This window comes from Macrotis lagotis, chromosome 3, assembly GCF_037893015.1.
Source record: "Macrotis lagotis isolate mMagLag1 chromosome 3, bilby.v1.9.chrom.fasta, whole genome shotgun sequence".
In the NCBI taxonomy this organism is placed as follows: domain Eukaryota; kingdom Metazoa; phylum Chordata; class Mammalia; order Peramelemorphia; family Peramelidae; genus Macrotis; species Macrotis lagotis.
This window is the reverse complement of record NC_133660.1, coordinates 111269754-111290757: the sequence shown is the minus strand read 5'-3', so window position 1 is coordinate 111290757 and position 21004 is coordinate 111269754. Positions and strand designations below refer to the sequence as shown.

Below are 21004 nucleotides of genomic sequence, written 5' to 3'. Positions count from 1 at the left end.
TTTGACTCCACTTAACCACTCCTCCCTCCTACACACTTTGGCACTGTTCTTTCTACATTCTCACTCAGAACACACTTTTAATGCACATTTGAAAAAAAGGATTCATCTTACAAATTGTTTTGCAATCCAGCTATACAATAGCTTGGAAAACAAAGTTTAGAAAACAAAAGCCAAAGTAAAAAGACTGATTAAAACAACTAAAACAGTACAGGTTTTTCACATGGCTCTGATTTTACGGTTTTCTTACTGCATCATCAGTATCAGAAATCTGTTCCTTCAGCTGGCTCCACTGCTCTGGATTTAAAGAAATACCTTTTCTATCAGGTTTCATTTCACCTTCCTGATCCATCCAGTATTCTCTAATATCAATTAGGACTTTTCCTTTAAAGTCCCGAACACTGACATATCTCATTTTTTCCAATCTGGAATACATCATCATCTTGGCTGCTGCTGTTTTGCTTGGATGAAGCTGGTGCTTTAGAACTTTCTCCTGTCTTTTGCTTCTTTATGGGTTTTTCTGGAAGAGCTTGCTTTTTTCTCTCTTTGCCTTTTTGTCAATTTCGCTGTCAGAATCACTCCCAGATGAGCTTGAAGAAACAAGTTCCTTTGATTTGGGCATTCTAGAGTTACAAAGCTAATGACTCAGGCTGGAGCTGAACTCAGGTATTCCTGCCAGCCAGGCCTGGCACTCTGAAATGTGCAAGATATCCGGGGTGGTTGCTCCTCTCCTGCAGCCTTGCGCTCCCCGCTCGGGAGTTCTTTCTACATTCTCTTGGAAGTCATTAATCAGAAATAAAAAGGAGACTTCTGCCAGGCAAATTTTATTTCAAAAAGCTCAAACTCTCCTAATCTCAGGAATCATTTCTAAATATCAAGTAGTCAACAAACATAATAGATGAAAAACATTTGATGAATATTTGGCATCAAATATTTCTTAAGATTTAGATCAAACTTAGGAAGGCAATTGAAACCTTCACTTCTTAAACATCCTAATTTATCCTTGCTTTTCAAGTGCAAAATTTTGTGGATCATGGGCTCACAGAAGTTACTTTGAGAAGGAGGTTGAGGGATGATCAGATATAAATCCTTGATTTTATATTGAGTACATGAAGGCCAATAATTCACTAAAGTAGAGTCTAAATCTTTTTTTGGGGGGGGGATTTTTGCAAGGCAATAGGTTAAGTCATGTGCCCAAGGTCACACAGCAAAGTAATTATTAAGGGTCTGAGGCTGGATTTGAATTCAGTCCTCCTGCTCCAGGGCCAGTGCTCTTATCTATTGTGCCACCTAGTTGCCCTGAGATTCCAAATTTTATTTAAAATCAGTTTTTAAGTTAAATGTTGGAGTTGCTCATTAATGATAAAAAGAAGCATATTTTTAAAAACTGAAGTATGGAGCCAGAAATAAGCTTTATCTTTTCTATATTCCAAATAGAAATTTTTTACCCCATCCTTGGAGAAGTCTAAATTACTGCAGTAACTCTTCTCTCCTTTTCCCTTTTTCTGTTAGAGCAAAGGGTCCCTCACCTTGAAGCAAGGTCCATGACCTTTCTGTACAGGAGTTAATGACTCTTATTTCCTTATCTTCATTAAAAATGAAAAAAAAAAAGGAAAAGTAATATTCTAGAGTAGAAAGTTTACTTACTTCTAAGAACTTTCTTTAGAGTTTGCACCTCTAGATATAAGCCCACAAGAATAAGGCTAAGGCCCTGACCCTGACCTTTTTATGAAATTCTGAGTCCCTAATATCTCTCTGGATTCACATCTAAAGAATAGGAATTTGCTGATTTCTCACCATAATGACAAGAGCTCTGCTCAATATCTACATTCCAGACACATTTCACAACTGGGCTGGAGTATTGGAGGTAATCATTTCATATAACAACCACTTTAAAAGCTTACTATATACATAGAACCTCCAGATTCCAGAATTTGAGCTATTTGGGGTTTTTTGGGTTTTTTGGCAAGGTAATGGGGCTAAGTGATTTGCCCAAGATCCCACAGCTAAGTAATTATCAAGTGTCTGAAGTTGGATTTGACCTCAGGTCTTCCTGACTCCAGGGACCATCCTCTATCCACTCTGCTCCCTAGAGCTGTTTTAAAGTGTTCTTATAAGGAGAATAAGACATGCCCACAAATCCATGTGATGGTAGTTAGACTAGGATATGTGCAAATAGTAGTTCCTGATAGTCTTTGGAAATTTATATATCCAGAACTACTTTCTAATAATTATCTTTTAAACAAATTAAAGCAATCATATGAATAAGATATTAAATATTTCAATATATCAGCTTTAAATATCAAAACCTAAGATACAGTTTCATTTTTTTTTTTGGTAGGCAATGGGATTAAGTGACTTGCCCTAGGTCACACAGCTAAGTAATTATTGAGTGTCTGAGGTCAGTTTTGAACCCAGGTCCTCCTGACTCCAGGGCCAGTGCTCTATCCACTGTACCACCTAGCTGCTCCAAGGTACAGATTCATAATACAAATAGGCATATTAAATAGATGTTCAAATCTGTGGAGGAAAATGATGAATTGAAATACCCCGATGCTTTTATCTGAGGTGCTTTTGGGTTGCCTCAGTGACTACTGAAAAGGAAGTTGAAGCTATAATTATGAATCCCTTGTGAGAATATTTTGGTTTGATAAAACTAATTTTGGAGTCTTTGTTAAGATGAAAATTGAAACCACAAAAATGGATAAAATGACCTAAGTCAAATTTAGGAGTCCAAAATAAATGTAGAGATTTATTAGCATGGCATTCATTTTCACTGGTAGTATATTTAGATTCTTGGAGTATAAATTTGTTTTTAATGATCTTTCAGTCCCAAATGCTTTCCATCAGAAGTATCCCTTAGAAATTCAGGATAGAAAAATAGAGTATTACATAGAAGAAGGTTTGGTTGAGAAAAGAGGAATCAGTCAAGGTGAAAAAGAATAGGATTGTGAATGCAAATGGAAAGATTACAAAGACATTCCCTATTCAAAGGCTGGAGAAAAGAAGAAACAAAATAATTTTACAATTGTGAAGACACTCCTCGGCTAAACTGCAGGGTCTCTTATCCAAGGACAGCAAGTAGTTGTTACAATAGAGGATGGGACCATCTGCTTTATCACATCCTTTAGTAGTTTGCTAATGTACTATTTCTCTTTATTGTCCACTCTTAGGCCACCAGGTGTTAGTCAATTTAGATGTTGCAAAATAATTATGGGTTTTATTTTTCCCCTTACCCTGAATCATCTACAGGAGAAAATATTTGACACTGTAGTACTTACTGAAATAAAATAAGAGAAAAGGGCTCAGGACAAAGTATCTGAGGCTGGATTTGAACTGAGATCCTCCTGACCTCAGGGCTGGTATTCTATCTGCTGCATCCCTAGCTGCCTCTGAAGGCTTTTTGAAAGGACTGATTGAAGGTCTAGGGTTGATGGAGACAACATTGTACCACATTCTTATTGACACTATAACTAGGTTGTGATTTGTTTCTCTTTCTTCTGGAAACTTGTTCTCCCTCTCTTTCACAGACTGGAAAGTCTATTAACTACTCCCAGGACTGACCTCATTGCATATCAGGGAAGATTTGACCTATTCCATTTTTGCTGTGGACCAATATACCCTTCCATAGGCAACTCATGTGCCCATCCCCCCAAAGGGGGTCCTTATCTTAGTGAGGTTACCTGATCAACTTTTAGCCCCTGCACCTCAAATACTCCCTAATTCAATACATACAGAATCTGCCTCTGCAATGACAAGGGACTGAAGCAACCTATCACCACACCCAATGATATCTGGGTTTAAATGAAGATTGAGAATCTCTCTCAAGGTGGCAATCTTATATTTTCATTGTATTAAGTTCCCTTAGAGAGTACCAGGGTTCCAGTTGGACAAATCCTAACTATTTGTCCCAAATCTGTCCTTCAGTCTTATCTAACATGGTTTAACACAAAGCCTTTCATTACCATGTGCTGAGAATATGGGTTGAGTGTGTGAGAATACATTGGAGAATGAGTTACCATTAACCTTTCCCCTGAGAGAATGAGTCTTTGATCTAGAGGGTAAATGTAAGGGGTACTCCAAAGTTTGGAGACCATTACTGAAGACTGACCTGTGTGAATATTGAGATAGAGATAGGTCCTATGGGCAATGTCCCCCAAGGGCTCTCTCTCACTCTCTCTCTCCTCTTTCTCTCTCTCTCTCTCTCTCTCTCTCTCTCTCTCTCTCTCTATATATATATATATATATATATATATATATATATGTATAAAATATCATATATCATAATATCAATATGAAGCATCTTCCAAAAATAGGGCGTTCATTGCTCTAGTACTTCTTAATCAAAGACCCAACTCTTTCTCTTCCCATGTGTCTAAATGAGAGAGAGGACTACAGTTACAACCTCCATTCTCTCTCTACTATAGCTCTACTAAAATTATCACGTAGCCCCTGACTGATAGAGACAAAAGACAACAAGAATAATTCATTTGTAGCTTTTGATGGGGAACAAAGCAATGATCTTAAATTATTTTTGATGGTCGAGAATGCATTTTCATGGAAGGTTTGATAAATAATAGTGAAAGAATATCTTTCATCTTAGGCTTCACTATTTAAAAAATGTTTATTTATTTATATTTACCTCTTTCAATCTACACATTCACCCTATAAGTAAGCATTATGAGCATAATAAGACACCATCCTGGAGTGAGAAAATTATGAGTTGAGTAAATTAGCTTGTGCTGCAGCTTGGAGGTACAATGCATAGAGTGCCAGGTCTGGAGGCAAGAACGCTCATCTTCATGAGTTCAAATCTGTACTCAGAAACTTACTCGCTGTATGACCTTGGACAAGTCACTTAACCCTGTTTGTCTGTTTCCTCATCTGTAAAATGAGCTGGAAAAGGAAATGAAAAGCTACTACAGTATCTTTGCCAGGAAAATTCCAAATTGGGTCATAAAGAGTTAGCTGTAACTGAAAAATGGCTCTTAGTCTACAGCAAAATAGACACAAAGAAGTTGGGTTGAAGCTTGGACACAGAATGATACCAGATATTAAAGAAGCCCTAAATAGGACTCACAGTATTCTTTTTTTTTTAATTTTTGAGAATTGTGACCTTTTTGAAAAATCTTCTTTTGTATTTGTTCAGTTAGATTTGATCTCAAATGATGGATGTTGGATGACTTTCAATCTCTAAGGAAAAATGCTTTTATATTGCCCATCATGAACATGGTTGAGAGTTTGGAGCTAGAAAGTATCTGGAATAGATGAGACATCAGATACAAATGTATTATGATGTAATGGTCATTGGAAGGGAGAAAATACTGGTTGCAGAGGTTCAAAGAAGGAGAATTGTGGGAAACTCAATATAAAACCTCTCTCCAGGGCATCATAAAAAGAAATCATATCTTCCTCATAATTTAGTAAAATTCCTACCCTGCGGATGGGGTACACTGACTGTTGTGGTGTGTAGGAGCAATCGCTGATCACAGTGTAAATATCCAGATTTTGTATATATATGTAATCAGAAATGCATCCCCAGGAGAGAATGGGACACTATAATTCCTGCTCAGTGACTCTTTACACACACCAACTGTCCACTGTTGACTATATCCCACATCCACCTCCCAGGAGTGAATGCCAGAGGTAAAGACTTGAGTCCCCAGATGATTTCATCTTCAGATTGTTCTGGGATGACAGGTGCATTTTGCTAGCATCCTCTGTTTCTGACCATCTTCAAATCATTAGATACAATGAGATAGAGAGAGGCACTTTCAGGATCCAGGGTCACATTCACTACAAAAATCATTGATAAGAAGGTAAAGGATTAGGCCTCAAAATATGAATAAATCTACAGGTTCGTATAGTATCCTCTAATCTGTCCAATGAAAGGTAGGGAGGGAAAAAATCTGCCAGGACCAGTAATTGGGGACAATGGTCTAGTTTTCAAAATTGTATATACTCTATTCCCACCCTCCAGCACAAAGGATGTGTAGAAACTATACATGTTACTCTCTACCTAAGTTTCTGGCTTGGTCTGACTTAGCATCCAATAAAAAGCATCAGGATATACAGAGCAGATTTTTTTTTATCAATAATCACTCCATCCTGACAAAGAATTGATCCCGGTCCCCTCTGTGTCACCTTGCAATTAGTTCCTGGATTGAAAAAAGTGTCTAGGTCTCTCTGTTCATTCACCTTAATCCCCATAGATTAAACCACATCAATATGGGGGTTTGATGGCACCAATGAACTTACCTCTGATTTTATTCATCATTTCAAACAGCCCAGTGATGGTTAGTGGATTCCTGGCAGACTTTGGATGCTCACTCAGAAGTGAATTAGCTCTGAAAAAATAACATAATCATTTACTATCAGTGATTAGCAGAGGCCTTCCATGGATCTTGGCACCTTCCTTTCCCTAAGACAGGTTTTTTCCTACTTAATCAGCCCTTGTTCCAAGCTTCCTTTTTATGACCCCTGCCTTCTCACAAGACTCATGCTTTCCAAAAGAAAATCTTACCTCCTAAATGTGTCTCCTGCCACCAGGGGGGAAAAAAAGAGACAGGTTAATGATTTTAATATGCACTGGGGACCAGAAATTCCTGACATGGTCTCTTGCTATGCTCATAGCAAGGGCTGATTCAGGAAATGGGATTTTTTTTATTGAAATGGAAGAAAAAGTCAGGACAAAAATTCCAAAAGAAAAGTTCATTTGACAGATTATCCTAGTGAAAATGAAAAAGATCTAAGTCTCTTCATCAGAAAAGATCCAGTGGCTGTCCTTTGGGTTAAGAATCATAAAATATTTCCCATTTCCCACATGTCTCAGGGAAGAAGGGTCATCATAGAGGGAGAAATCCCATCATGACAATAGCTCAGATGTTAAAATATTGTGCTGAAAGTATCTTGTATTTCAGTTTAATTGTTAAGACATTCCTTTTTGTTCAAATTTATGGCAACAAGAGTGATTGTAATAAATTGAACATGTACCTGGTGACATTTCTTCTTTTTTCTTCAGTTTCATATCTTCTCTGAAGAAGTAGTGACATTATTCCAAAATATTTCCAGAAGAAATATTTACCTTTCTTTCTGTGATCAGTAGATCCAGATATCAGCTCCCCAAAGTCAAAATCTGATCCTGAAGTTAATGATAGGTCCCTTTTATATTCCTCAGAGCCACAGTCTTTACCTCTCTAGATTCACACAGGATGATAGGTGCTATCCTATCTGCTTCATACATTGGAGCTTCAGGGTCTGTTTTTAAATTATCATAGCTGTATTCATACCTGGGACTGAGTTTGCAAGGCAAAAGCTTTACAGCTCAAGGAGTTCACTTCAGTAAATACTTTTAAAATACTCTTTACTGAGATGAGCATTTCAGAAAAACCCTTACAAAAAGACTTCCAAGAACTGATGTTGAGTGAAGTGAGAACCAGGAGAATATTATGCACAATAACAGAAACAATGCCATGGGCAACTATGATTGACTTAGCTCTTCTCAGTAATTTAATGAACCAAGACAATTCCAAAAGACAAGGGATGGAAATGTTATCCACATCCAAAGAAAGAATTGTTGGGGTCTGAATGCAGATTGAAACACTATTTTTGCTTTTTGGGGTTTTTTCTTTTTTGTTTTGTTTTGTTTGTTCTTTTATAACACGACTAATGTGGAAATATGTCTTACAAGACTGCACTTGTATAACCTTTATAAGATTGCTTGCCATCTTGGGGAGGGGAGAAAAGAAGGAGGAAGGGAGAAAAATTTGAAACTAAAAATCTTTCAAAAATGAATATTGAAGATTATCTTTACGTGTAATTGGAAAAAGAGAGAAAATACTATTAAATTTAAAAAATTAAAATAAAAGCAAAGAAAAATACTCTTTACTTAAAAGATTTTTGTATTAAGGAAAGAAAATGAGAACTGTTCTTAAGCACACTACTAAAGGGACATGAATATAAATCAATGTGATGCTAAACAAAATGTGATGTTCAGAAAATAGTAGTTCCTGATATAAAGTAGAAATTTATACATTTGTATAATACATCTTAGATAATATAATGTATGCATTTTGTATATGTTCAGAAAATAGTAGTTCCTGATATAATATAGAAATTTACAAATTTACGCATTTACAGCCATTATCTCTTTTGAATTTTTAATTAGACCTTTGATTTAGATCATGAATTTTATCTTCTTCTAAAAGATCAAGACCTGAGAAAGAGATTCTTGATTTAAATTGATAAGTTTGGTGGATAAAGTCATGGCAATATATACCCCTTAAGCAGTAAAAAGTCATGATTTGAGTTTCTTAGCAAAAGTCTCAAGCAGTAAAGCTCATGAATAATGTGTTTCCTAGCAGACATTTCTAATAGGGAATATAATGTTAATAATAATAATAATAATAATAATAATAATAATAATAATAATAATTTCCTATCATTGAAAGCTATGAATAATGGAAAACAAGATTAATATAAGTCAAAAGAAAACACATCGATTGGGACATGACAACATTGACCTGTACAAGGCTTAGGATGCCTGGAATTCTAGTTTAAAAAAACACTAATATGGCACCGAATTGCCTGGAATCCAAATCACTGGAATCTGGTGATGAACAGAGTAAAACCCAAATATCAGTTAATCTACACTAACATACTCTATAACTTCTCCTCTCTTTGTTTGATTTTAATAATTACCATGGATGTTTGAGGAAGTCTTTGCAAGAATTCCAATATGTTGTTTAGTCAATACTGCCCTGATGTGAATAGTCCACTTTGATTATCACACAACTCATAATCTACAGCTTCCCATTCACTTTCTTTAGAATCAGATTGGATCCCCTTTTTTGGGGGGGGGGGGGAGATTTGAATAGCCCTCTGTGGAGAGCATTTTCAGGTAAGATGATGTTATTATGATAGGATACAAAAAACTTGATCATACTTTATAGAGTTCCTTTATGAATTATGAAACAAGTTGCGAAATTATTAATTCAAACTACAGGATCAAACCTTATTTTCAGCACACTTCTTATTGTAGTGGTTGAGGGATCTTCTGTTGCATACCTCCCAATCCTTTGTCCAGAGGAGTCCCTTTGGAATTTCAAAGAGCTGAAGGATTTGGGTCTTCTCATCCTATCCCTGCCGTGTCAGTAACCCCAGATGAGCTGACAGCTGTAACCACATAAGAAATCAAGGGGAGACTGATGAAGGCTCACCATATCTGAAGAGAATTTCTTAAATACCCCCCAAATGGGATCTTTTTTGATTTCCAGGAATTCTAAGATATGAGATTTTCTTTTTGATATATGTGCTCTCTAAACTTTTCCTTCTAATACAGATACTATTTTAACTGCAAATAATATTGCTTGAAAATTTGTATTACATACTATGTGTTTAATGTTAAAATATTATCAGATATGTATGACAAAAAAACAACAGTATCTTTGGAGAGAGCAATTTCACACGAGGGATGAGGCCAAAAGCTAGATTCCAAAGGACTGACAAATAAGGAGGAAGGGAAACAGATATGAGTAGAAACAGCTGCTTGAAAGAGTCTGTGAAAGATGTGAACTAGAGAAAGACAGCCAAGGAGATTACTGAAAAAAAAAATGGCATCTCCACATATGATTTATTGATTTCTTCAAGTCCCCTGCAACTTCTCCACTTTCTCCTTCTGTCACTGTCAGCCCCTGGTTGCAGAGAATGCTCATTCATTGGAAACAACAAAATGAGAAGTTATCAGAGATCTTCTCCCTCAAATTTAGTGATAAAATTGTCACTTGGTTCTCATTCTTTGTATATATTTTTTTCCCACATTTTCCTGCCTTCCTTAGGGTTTATGAGAGATAGTAGAATAAATATGAGCAGAGAAAGGAGACATTCTTGTGTTTGTCTTGAGATTATTTGGAAAACTGTTTCCTAGTATCAAATTGTACATGCTCTTGGTATAAGATATATGCTTTAAATTGTTTTCAAATAGATCATGTGCTTCAAGAGGATTTTAGTATACATGAGAACAATGCTTTCTTTTTTTTTTTTAATAAATATTTTATTTATTTTGAGTTTTATAATTTTCCCCCTAATCTTACTTCCCTCCCCCACCCCCCACAGAAGGCAATTTGTCAGTCTTTACATTGTTTCTATGGTATACATTGATCCAAATTGAATGTGATGAGAGAGAAATCATATCCTTAAGGAAGAAACATAAAGTATAAGAGATAGCAAGATCAGACAATAAGATATCAGTTTTTTTCCTAAATTAAAGGTAATAGTCCTTGGTCTTTGTTCAAACTCTACAGTTCTTTCTCTGGATACAGATGGTATTCTCCATTGCAAATTCAAACTATATTGGAAAAATATTATGAGAATACATAAATGATCTAATTGAATTCAAATTTGAAGATATCTTTCAAGATATTTGAGTAATTTCTTTCAGATTCCGAAATTTTAGATAGTTGTTTAAAAGCATCTTTTGATACTTTTTTTGTGACCCATAATTGTCACAAATTTATTTTTTAAAATTTTCTCTCAAAATGCTATATTGTTTTTATTTGAGTGGTTTGATTTTTCTTTTTTTGCATTATATTACTGTATTATTTTATTCTACTTTTTTAAACTTTGAAAAATAACATTTTTAAAAATATTAGTTTGGGGGCAGCTGGGTGGTACAGTGGATAGAACACCAACCCTGGAGTCCGGAGGACCTGAGTTCAAATATGGCCTCAGACACTTAATAATTGCCTAGCTGTGTGACCTTGGGCAAGTCACTTAACCCCATTGCCTTGCAAAAACCCCCAAAATGTTTGATAGTTTTTTTAAATTATCAAGTTTTTAAAATATTTCTGCTCTGATTATCAGATTTTCTTCTGTACTTCTTATGAAATCATTAGTTTTTTGCCTTCCTGGGTAACTTTGCTTTCATTCTAAATTTATCATTATTTTTCCTTTTTATAATGTATTAAAGTATATTTTCATAGGTATAAATTTACATTTTAGTAATTCTTTAACTTCTCCAGTTTTGCTATATTGTCTCACTGCTATGATCCTCTATAAAATATATATGGTTCTATTAAATTACTCTTTAACCTACAAAATACTTAAAATGTTTTTATTTTTTTCTTCCATTAGCTCTGTTTCTTTTGCTCTTTTTCTTCTTTAATGACCATTTTGATGTGGCTTAATGAAAAGAATCCTGGTCTCCTGGGTAGGAACAATTAGGTACAACTCCTGCCAAAGACATGCACACTGACTTTATGACACTGGGTAAAGCAAATAGCTACAAGTTTCCTCTGCTCCCAGGTAATGTTCTAAGACTAAAGTTTTAGAGAGAAAATAATTGTCTTTCAGAATGGGTAGAGAAAATTTGTTTTCATTTTAGGATCTCTGGTTCCATTATATCAGGATAATTTTCCATCACTAGATCCTGTAATATTAAGTCCAGGCTTTCTTTTTCCCTCTTCAATGTTTTCAAGAAGACCAATAATTCTCAGGTTGTCCCTCCTTGATCTATTCTCAATGTTAGTGATTTTGCTGATAAGGTATTTTACATTTTCTTCTATTTTTTCTAGTTTTTGATTTTTGTTAACAGGCTCTTGCTGTCTCATGAAGTCATTAGTTTCTATAGACTCCATTCTTTTTTTAGAGAAGAATTTTCTTCATTTACCTTTTGCAACTCCTTTTCCAATTGGTCAATTCTATTTTTGAGCTTTCCATTTGACCAATTGCAGTTTTGAGAGAATTATTTTCTTTTTGCATTTGTCCATTTGAGGATCTGAGAGAATTATTCTCATTTTTGTATTTGTCCAATTGTATTCACCGATGATTTGTTTTCTTGTTGCAAGGTGTTAATCTCCTCTTGGTTTTCTTTTCCCAAATTTTCCAATTGATTTTTAAACTTCTTCCTTATTATTTCAAAGAAGTCTTTCTGTGCTGGAGACCAGATCATATTCTCCTCAGAGGTTCTAGGTCTCTCTGGGTTAGGGTCTTTTCCTTCCAAGGATTTTTCTATGGATCCACCTTTCTGCTGACCTTTTTTCATTTTACTAAGACCTTGAGTTGGGGAGGGGCTGGTTCACAGAGGTTTGGTGTTGGCATCCCTAGAGGCTTTACTTACTGAGTGTAATATCTCCAGCTGGCTAGTAGGGGGTGCTGGAGGATTTGCTTACTGAGTGTAATTTCTCCAGCTGGTCAGTAGGAGGTGCTGGTTGCTTTCTCTGGAGTATCTGTGACCTTGATTGAGGCCCTCTTCCTTGGCTTGGAGGGAGTGATTGAAGCTGCTCAATACTTTTGTCTTCAATCAATGGTGGACTCTACCCTGGGGTGAAGTCAAACCTCTCTCTATTGTCAGCTGAGGTGGTTCTTCTGCTCACACACCTGTGCCTGGGGCAGAAGGTCTATAATTGTGTTTGTTTTGGGAAGAGCCCTCAGCTGCAATGGAGGCTTGGACTCAAGAGTTCCTCCAGACCAGAGAAGCCCAGGGATGATGTCCACAGTTCTCCTGCACTGGAACTCTCCCCCCCAGTTCTGCTGGCAAGCTCCAGATGGTCAGCACCACCACCAACGCCTCTGCTCCCTAGTTTACCCAACCCCCCCCCCCCCCACCCGCTTGGTTCGAGCAGGCTCTAGCCTCAGCTGCTATTTATCATGCAGGTCCAGTTTTTGGGCCCTCAGGCTTCCGGAGCTCCAACCCCTCAGATAATCAGCCTGATTTGCAGCTGATCCACCCTCTGCACCTAGACTCACCCAAGATTATGGGAAGACAAATCCTGAGGTAGATGTTCTTCCTCCTGGCTTTTCTTTCTGGGTTTTGTTGATTGGATTTCTGTTAAGAGGTTTGTTTCATATCATATATGGGGGAAGATCAGGAAATTTTACTACTGTGCCTGTCTCCTCTCCATCATCTTGGCTGGAAGTCCTGTTTGGAGAAAATTTCTTGCTAGAATCTGCTCACACTGAAGTAAAGCCATAGATAAAAACAAAAAATGATAGAAACAATAAGGGATGCATTTATTATTTATGACTTTACACTTTAAGAAATGTTTATAAGTAAGTTCAATGTGAAGATACAATATAATGTCAAAGACTCATCTATCATTTAGTATTCAGATTCAGAAGTAGTCATATTTATCAAATCATCTATAGGACTAATATGAATAAAAATACAAAACACTCCATAAGAAAACATAAATGGTTGGAGAAAAATTCATTGTCTATGGTTTGGTCATGCCAGTGTAATATAAGGACCAATATTACCTAAAATTCATATTACATTTGGTGCCTTTCAAAGTAAAATACTATCAAATTTCTTTATGGAATAAATAATAGGTAATTAGTAATAAGGGAGGTTACAGACAGAAAGAATTTCTATCTAAAGAAAACTATCCAGTGCTACTAATTTTGCAGAATGGAAAAAATGTATGACAAAATATGTGCCCATGGATCATGGAATAGCTGAACAGATTATGGCAGAATGATGTTACAAAATTTTATTGCATCACACAGAATTATGAGAGAGGCAACATGTTATACTGGATAGGGGCTGGAATCAAAGATAAGAAGGTCTGGGTCAAGTCTGACTGCAGCCAGATCAATACTGGATATGGGTCCTTGGGCAAGTTACTTAATCTCTCAGTGCTCTAGGAAACTTAAAACTGCAAGTTGTATAGAAAGCACCAACCTACCTTGGTAAAGGGATTTTCTCCAGAGTTTAAATGTGCTACCTCTAATGAAATATTCTTTCCATACCTGTACCAACTCAATTTCTCAAAATTATTTGATGTGACACATAAAACCTCTCAGAATAGGTCTCCATAAAGCATGGATTAGGAATGCCTTGGTCATAGATGAATTGATGACTTTAAAAAAAAAGTTAAGGGCCAGTGGTAATAGTGACTTCAATCTTTGCCTGAATTCTTAGGCTCATACTCTAGTTGAATCTCTGCTTCTCATGGTCTTTAGTCTGGATTCTACCCTAACACAGCTGTGTCTTACGGTCCATGTCCACTAAAGGTACCCTGAAAGAGTGGTTAGTCAGTACTCAAATCCTCCATGATCAAATACCCAGTTTTTGTTTTATCTGATCATGTGTCTGAATAAGGGGTGGGGCACAACTGGAACTTCTGTACTCTTGAGTTCCTTGAGGCACTCTTCATGCTCTTCATGATCATTGTGCAGCTCCTCATATAATAAATAGTAGACAATAAATCATTTCCCCCAACTTTTAATGAGATTACAAAGTGATGGTTAAATCTTTATTGAAAGCCAACAACTTATACAAATAACAATAACAAGTATTAGCATCATTTTATATTGGGTTTTACACTTATAAAGGACTTTAGATAGATTATGTCATTTGAGTCTCAAAATCAGCCTTGTACAAGTGGAGTGTGGAGTGAAGTTTCTAGAGAGAAAAAATACAAAAACAATATCATATTATGTCTTCAAAGCAATGCATTTATTATTATTTGAACCCACTATAATGCCAGATTTTGACAAAGCACAGTTGATGGCCTTTGGGGGTTTTTATATTGGAGCATAGTTGATTTTCTGGAGATGCTTCTTTGATAAGGCAGTATTAGGAACAAATAATGGTTCCCCTATCAATTACCCAATATGAATGCTTCAAAAATCATATGTTATGAAGAATATCCAGAGTAGAATAGGCACATGTTAGACTTGGAGCTGTTAGGAGTGTTTAAGAAGGGAACAGCTAGGTGGTACCATGGATAGAACACCAGATTTGAAGACAGGAGGACCCTAGTTCAAAGTTGACCTCAGATACTTAGTGTGACCTTGGGCAAGTCACTTTAATCACAATTGCTTCAAAAAAGAAATTTCTAAGAAATATTTCAGGCATAAATATTATAAATACCTGAGGGTCATTGGAATTCCACTCAATTCCCCTCTTGGAGGACAAGGAGAAAAGGGGGGTTGAACTGGCACAGAAAATGGGAAAGGAGGGAAACAATATATGAAGGATTTCTTCAAGGTATCATAAAAATGAGATGGTTCCTTCAACATATTCCAACAAAATCCAAACTCTATGAATAGGGGCATGGACTTGATGTTTGAAGTAGGGAGGAGTAGTCATAACAGTGTGCAGATCTCTATTCCTAATGTAAGAAAGAAGGAATACATTCTCAGCAGAGGAGACATTGCCATCTCTATTCAATAACTCCTTGCATATACCAACTGACCACTGCCAGCTCTCTCCTACATCAACCTCTCAGTAGTATATTCCAGATATGAAAATTTGAGCTCCCCAAATGATACTATCTTTAAATTGGTCAGATGTAAAACTTACAGTCTTCTGGTGGCTTCCATGTACAACAGTCTTCAGATCATCAGACACAGTGAGATATGGACAGCCACTTTCTGGATCTGGAGTCATGCCCACTGAAAAAAAAGAGAACATGGTTGAGAAGTTTAACTTCTTGAGACCTGGATAGACAAACAAATACATCTCAGGATCCCCACTGTTCCAGGTTTTCTGTAAGCAAAGTTTGTAGGGGGGGAAAAAAAGTTTTTGCATTGCTGTAAAATAATAATATTGTGGCTCCTTTGGTTGACTGGTAGCTATTCTGGGAGTTGAGAAAGTAACATGGATTCCTTGGATGCTCATCCATTTAAGCTCCATTTATCAAGTCATTAAGGAATGTTCTAGGTCCTTTGAAATAAAAATTCAGTACCATTGACGCAGATTCTCACCTTTGAAGTGTGTTAGCATTTCTCCCATCAAGATGAACTCTGGTGTAGTAGTGACAGTCTCTGGATGATTACCTGAAAGGGACTCACACCTGCAGAGTAGACAAGATTTGTTTACCTTCAGCAATACAGGCACCTAGTCTCACCACCCTTCCACCCATCAGACAGATCCTCCATCCAAACACTACATTATTTCAGAGCTCAGTTGCTGCTAGTTCCTGCTGCTCTAGTTCCCTCTAGGTCTCTAGAAGGACCCCAAATCAACTCTTACCGATCAGTGTATCTCCTGCCACCTAGGGAGAAAGAAGAAAGAAGGTAAATGTTGGCATATGCATTGGCACTTTGGCAATATGATTGTCTATTTTGACCACTAAATCATATGTACCAAAGACAGTTGACCTTTGATTCCCAAGCACTTCATTGATCTAGGTTCACTGTTTGAGATTTTCATCAAGAGAATTGTTCAGATGTGAAAAGTTCAAGGACTTTAAGCTTATATACTCAAGTTTGATTTCTAATACATTTCTCTTAAGGTTTGATAAAAATTAGATGCTTGTCTTTTGAAATAGAGCACATGCATTCTATTTTAGTATTTTTTTTTAGTGATATATTAGCATTATTAGGAACATGAACTGCTCCTGTGAAGAGTTTATGAGCCCTCCAGCTCCAATGAAGAGTCTATACCAGTCTATATGCCTTCAAACAAAATGCTCATGGGTATATAAGACCTTTTTTTTTAGGTTTTTTTGCAAGGCAATGGGTTTAAGTAGCTTGTCCAAGGCCACACAGCTAGATAATTAGTAAGTGTCTGAGGCCGGTACTCAGGTACTCCTGACTCCAGGGCTGGTGCTCTATCCACTGTGCCACCCAGCCACCCCAAGACTTTTGAATTAGGAAATATGTTTGTTTTTGTTTTTTGTGGATCTTTTTTATTTGTTAGCTGTCATATTTTTAGACCCTGAAAACAAACCCCAAACAATTATCTTTTCCTTATCTAGTGTACCCTTGGAAATCTGGTGATCAAGTATGAGGTAAGAAGTAACCAGCTTCCAGATCCTGCTATTAATTTCATGTTATTTGCTCATTCTTTGCTAGACTTTAGAGATCTTAGGGAGCTGGGTAAGTCAAGTGTCATTCATTGGAATATTAGATAATTTTCAGTTCCCACCTGTAGAAGCTGAACATTAGGTTTCTGGTAATGTTATTGAATGCTTTGAAGGTGCTGAGAGAATCTGGTTTCACTTTCTCATGTCTTCTTCAGATGGTTACTTTCCTGCTTGGTCAGCATGTCAAGATAGTGCTGCTCCTCTTCTGGCAACAATTCATGGAACCTTCTATATTCAGCTATCATGACTCTTGTCCTACAAGGCAGTAGCTTCATCTGATAAGCTTCTCAATCAGTGTTCAAAAGAAAACATAGCCCTTAACTTTGCTTCATTATAAGACTTTATGCATGAATAAGTATTTATGCATACCGATACTTTATTGCTCTCTGATTTGAGAGGTCTGTTGATGGAGTATATAAAGAGATGACTTCACAGTCAGGTTCTCCCTTTAACACATAATGATGATGATGATGATGATAATAATAATAATAATAATAATAATAATAATAATAATAATCCTAGAGAGCATGTATAAATTCATTAACCTTTGGATAGTCTAAGGCAGTCTATGAAATCATAGAAATGGATCCCTGCTGGCTGCATATTGACATAGAAAAATTCAAATTAACATTTTCTGTGTTATATTGCATATTCTACTTCTTTTTTTGTTAAATATTTCTCAATTACATTTTAATTTGGTTAAAGTGAACTCAGGAATTTTATGGGCTACTTGCTGCCCATTTGACCTTGAATTGAACACCTCTGCAGCCAGGTAACTTCCTAATATCATAAATTTGGAGATGCTGCAGATCTGTGTTGGCAGAATTTGTTTCCTCATTCACAATTTCTCCAGGAAAACACAAGACCCAGTGCTTCTCCTGGATAACCTTTCCTATAGTTGAAAATTCTTAGGAGGAAAGATTGACATGAACATTTACTTCAAGAAAAGAATATGTCAATTTTCACTTGGAATTATGCTAAACTCCTTTTTGTTGCAGAGTGTCTTGAAGATTCTGATTCTAATTCAAAAGAACTCAAGACTCTTTCCTTGCAACTATTCTCTTTGTCCCTCTCTTCAGTCAGCATGTTTTGAACTGTTTCCATTTCTTTCCAGCAAAAATTCAAAGGCATTTGAAGCTTGTCCTAAAGAAACACACTATTAATTTACACACTATGCTCTTCCCTATGCTAGATCAGCAAAGACCCCCTCATATTAGATCATAGAGGGGTGTGATAGGGTGCCTGTTGCTGCTGCTGTGGTTATTGTTCTTGCTTTCTTTCATAATTGAAGAAGACCACTTGGACTGAAAAGACACAGGTAATGCAGACACTTCAGCAGGAGTTCCTTAGCCTCCAGCCCAGCTATATTGACACAAGGGATTGGTTCAAAAGAACCAGCAGTGGGAATGAGGGAATGCAATTTCTCCATAGAAATACTTACCCTAGAATCCCCTGCAGCCTTTTCTATAAAGTAAACCTTATGTCCTCTGTGTTCTGGTGTTGCTGAGCAAAATATACAGAGGAAGACTTGGTCCTCCTCACAGTACAGCTCTTAGTCTTCCTCATGTCTGCTACATTTGGTGTTTTCCTCTTTGATCTTCAGCAAGTAAGGTTTGATGTGCCTGGCTATGTTGGACAACTTTTCTAGACAATAATTACACTCAAAGTCTCTCAACTGGAAGGTTCTTTTGCACTCAGGCAGGGTTGGTCATCTTCCCACTTCCTGAGGAGGCACAGGTGGCAAAAGCTGTGACCACAGCCCAAGGTCACTGGGTCACTGAAGTAGTCCATGCACACAGGGCAGGTCATCTGTTCCTTGAGACTTTTAGCAAAATGAACCCCAGCCATGTTTGTGAGCAGAAACAAAGTCTAATTTAGTCTCCCAAAGAGTTGGAGAATAGGTCCTCAGCCTTCTCTGCTTGTGGTTACTTATCTCCTAGGGTCCTCTGGCTACTTTCAGCTTCTTGTCTTCTCTGAAAGCAGAGCATCATTTTACTAGAGAAGAGAGGAAATTAGTGAACAGATGTGACCCAACAAACCTCTAAAGATCTGGGTTGAAGAACTTAAGCTCTCTTCCCTGAACCCACCAAAAGTCAGAATCAGCCATTGCAGTGAACTTGGAAGCTCCCCCTCCTCTTTTTTTCCATCCTCATGGAGTAAGTTATTTCCTCTGATTTTACCCCTTCCCCCCAAACCCATAGTCTAATCCATACCCAGAATCTCCTGGAGATAATAATCAGACTAAAGAAAAAGCATCTGCTCAGATATTTTCTGAAATACCTAAAACTCAAAATCTCCTAACAATCTTAAAATCTTTCTACATAGTGAGGATGAAACTGCTATGTTTAACAAGCATTTAAGGACCACTGAGTATCACTTTCCCATTAATGTTTGACTAATTTTGTCATATAAGTTTTAAACTTCAACATATCTAGTACCATACCTAGTATATATGGCCTCATCCTTCAAGTACAAAGATTCACAATCAATAATAACCTTTCAGACACCAGCTCAGTAAGAGGCCAGAGAGAACCTTCTTCATTTTTACCAACTTCTTCATTTTATCTTTTAAGACTTGCAGGTAGGTCCAGCAAATCTTAAAGCTCTCAAAAGCCTAATTTTATGTTAAGTAGTAAATGATCTCATTATTGAAAAACAAAACTAAATGACATTTTATAACCAAATTTGGGACTAAAAACAAACACATCTTTGCTAGAATCTGAATAAGAGTGATTCTGTCCTTAGGTAGTCCTGAAGCCCTCTAGGGAGATTCTCTGCTCTAATATCTTCTCTTTTCTTTGAGTAAACTGGTGGCTTCATACTCCTTCACCTATATAATAAGCAACTTTCATAATTTTTCTTAGATAGGAGAAAAATAAGCAAAAATTATTCTAAAGTGGAAAACTTACCTTTACTTCCACAGAGCTAGGTTTCCTTCAGGGTCTGCAACTCCAGAACTGCTTTTAAGAAGCAGGCTCTGACCTTGGGTCATTTCATTGACCCTTTGTACCCCTCTGACCTCTGGTTTCCACCTCTCAGATTCAAACCTAGAACATATGGTCTCCTTAATAGCCTTGGTGAACTGGACTCTTCATTAGGTGAAGTGTCAGGGCTGAGTTTACACCTAAACTGCACTTAACTATGTCTGAACTAATACAAGATGGTATCCTAAGATGTATTGAAGACATAAGGATGAGTGCCTTAATGGTCCTAAAAGAGAGATTTATAAAATAAGAGCATAATAGAGAACTAAACTTTAAATTATTCTAGAATATTAATCTGATGATTAATGGGGCAGCTAGATGGTGCACTGGATAGAGCACTGACCCTTAGGGACCTGAGTTCAAATCCTCAGATACTTAATAATTACTTAACTGTATGTCTTTGGGCAAATTACTTGACCTCATTGTTTTATTAAAAAAAATTATAGGAACACAGAAGACCATGACATTAGGAAGGTGATGCCACGGCAAGCAGGTGAATTGGATTTGAGTGATGGAATGCTATACTAAGTCACCAGACTCACTTTCTCCTCCAGAATCATCTGGGTTCAGTGGCCAGATGTGAATCAGGATGACTGGAGATAGCAAGGTCATACAGCTAGGAAGTGTCAGAGACTGGATTCAAATTCTTGTCCTGATATCAAGGTGAGTGCTCTGTGCCATCTAGCAGCCCTAGAGTGTTAATCAAAGCAATTATAAATCACTACCCTAAAATAATGAAAATGAAGAGCATTCACCTTTTAACAGAGGTGATGAAGTTGAATTGCAGAAAGATACATATATATATTTTGAACATAGCTAACAAGGGAATTTGTTTTATGGTACAGTATAGATATTGAACTATTTATTACATGATTTTAGAAAAGTATTAGTCTTTACTTAATGAAGGAAGAGTAGAGAGATGGGGAAAAAGTTAATTTTTTAAATGCTTCAAATTTAAAAAATAAAAATAATAAACTACTTAAAATATCATTCTCAATGAGAATATAAGAATATTTGAAGGAGATATTCATACCGATAGCATCATATAGCTTTTTTTGTATATTAAAATATGAGCAAAGGTATTCAGGGTGAAAGACACAGTAGATCAAAGAGAAATGAGAAAAATTATTATCTCCTAGAATCTCATAGTTGGGAGAAACCTGACAAGCCAAAGAAGTTAATGACTGAAAACTAGCCATTTGATTTATAGAC

The 21004-nt window shown here is 36.6% G+C and overlaps 1 pseudogene; it reads right to left on the bottom strand.

Annotated features, from left to right (window-relative positions):
- Window positions 1-219: 219 nt before the first annotated feature.
- On the bottom strand, window positions 220-20707 carry LOC141517753 (activated RNA polymerase II transcriptional coactivator p15 pseudogene; annotated as a pseudogene).
- Between the last annotated feature and the right edge of the window lie 297 nt (window positions 20708-21004).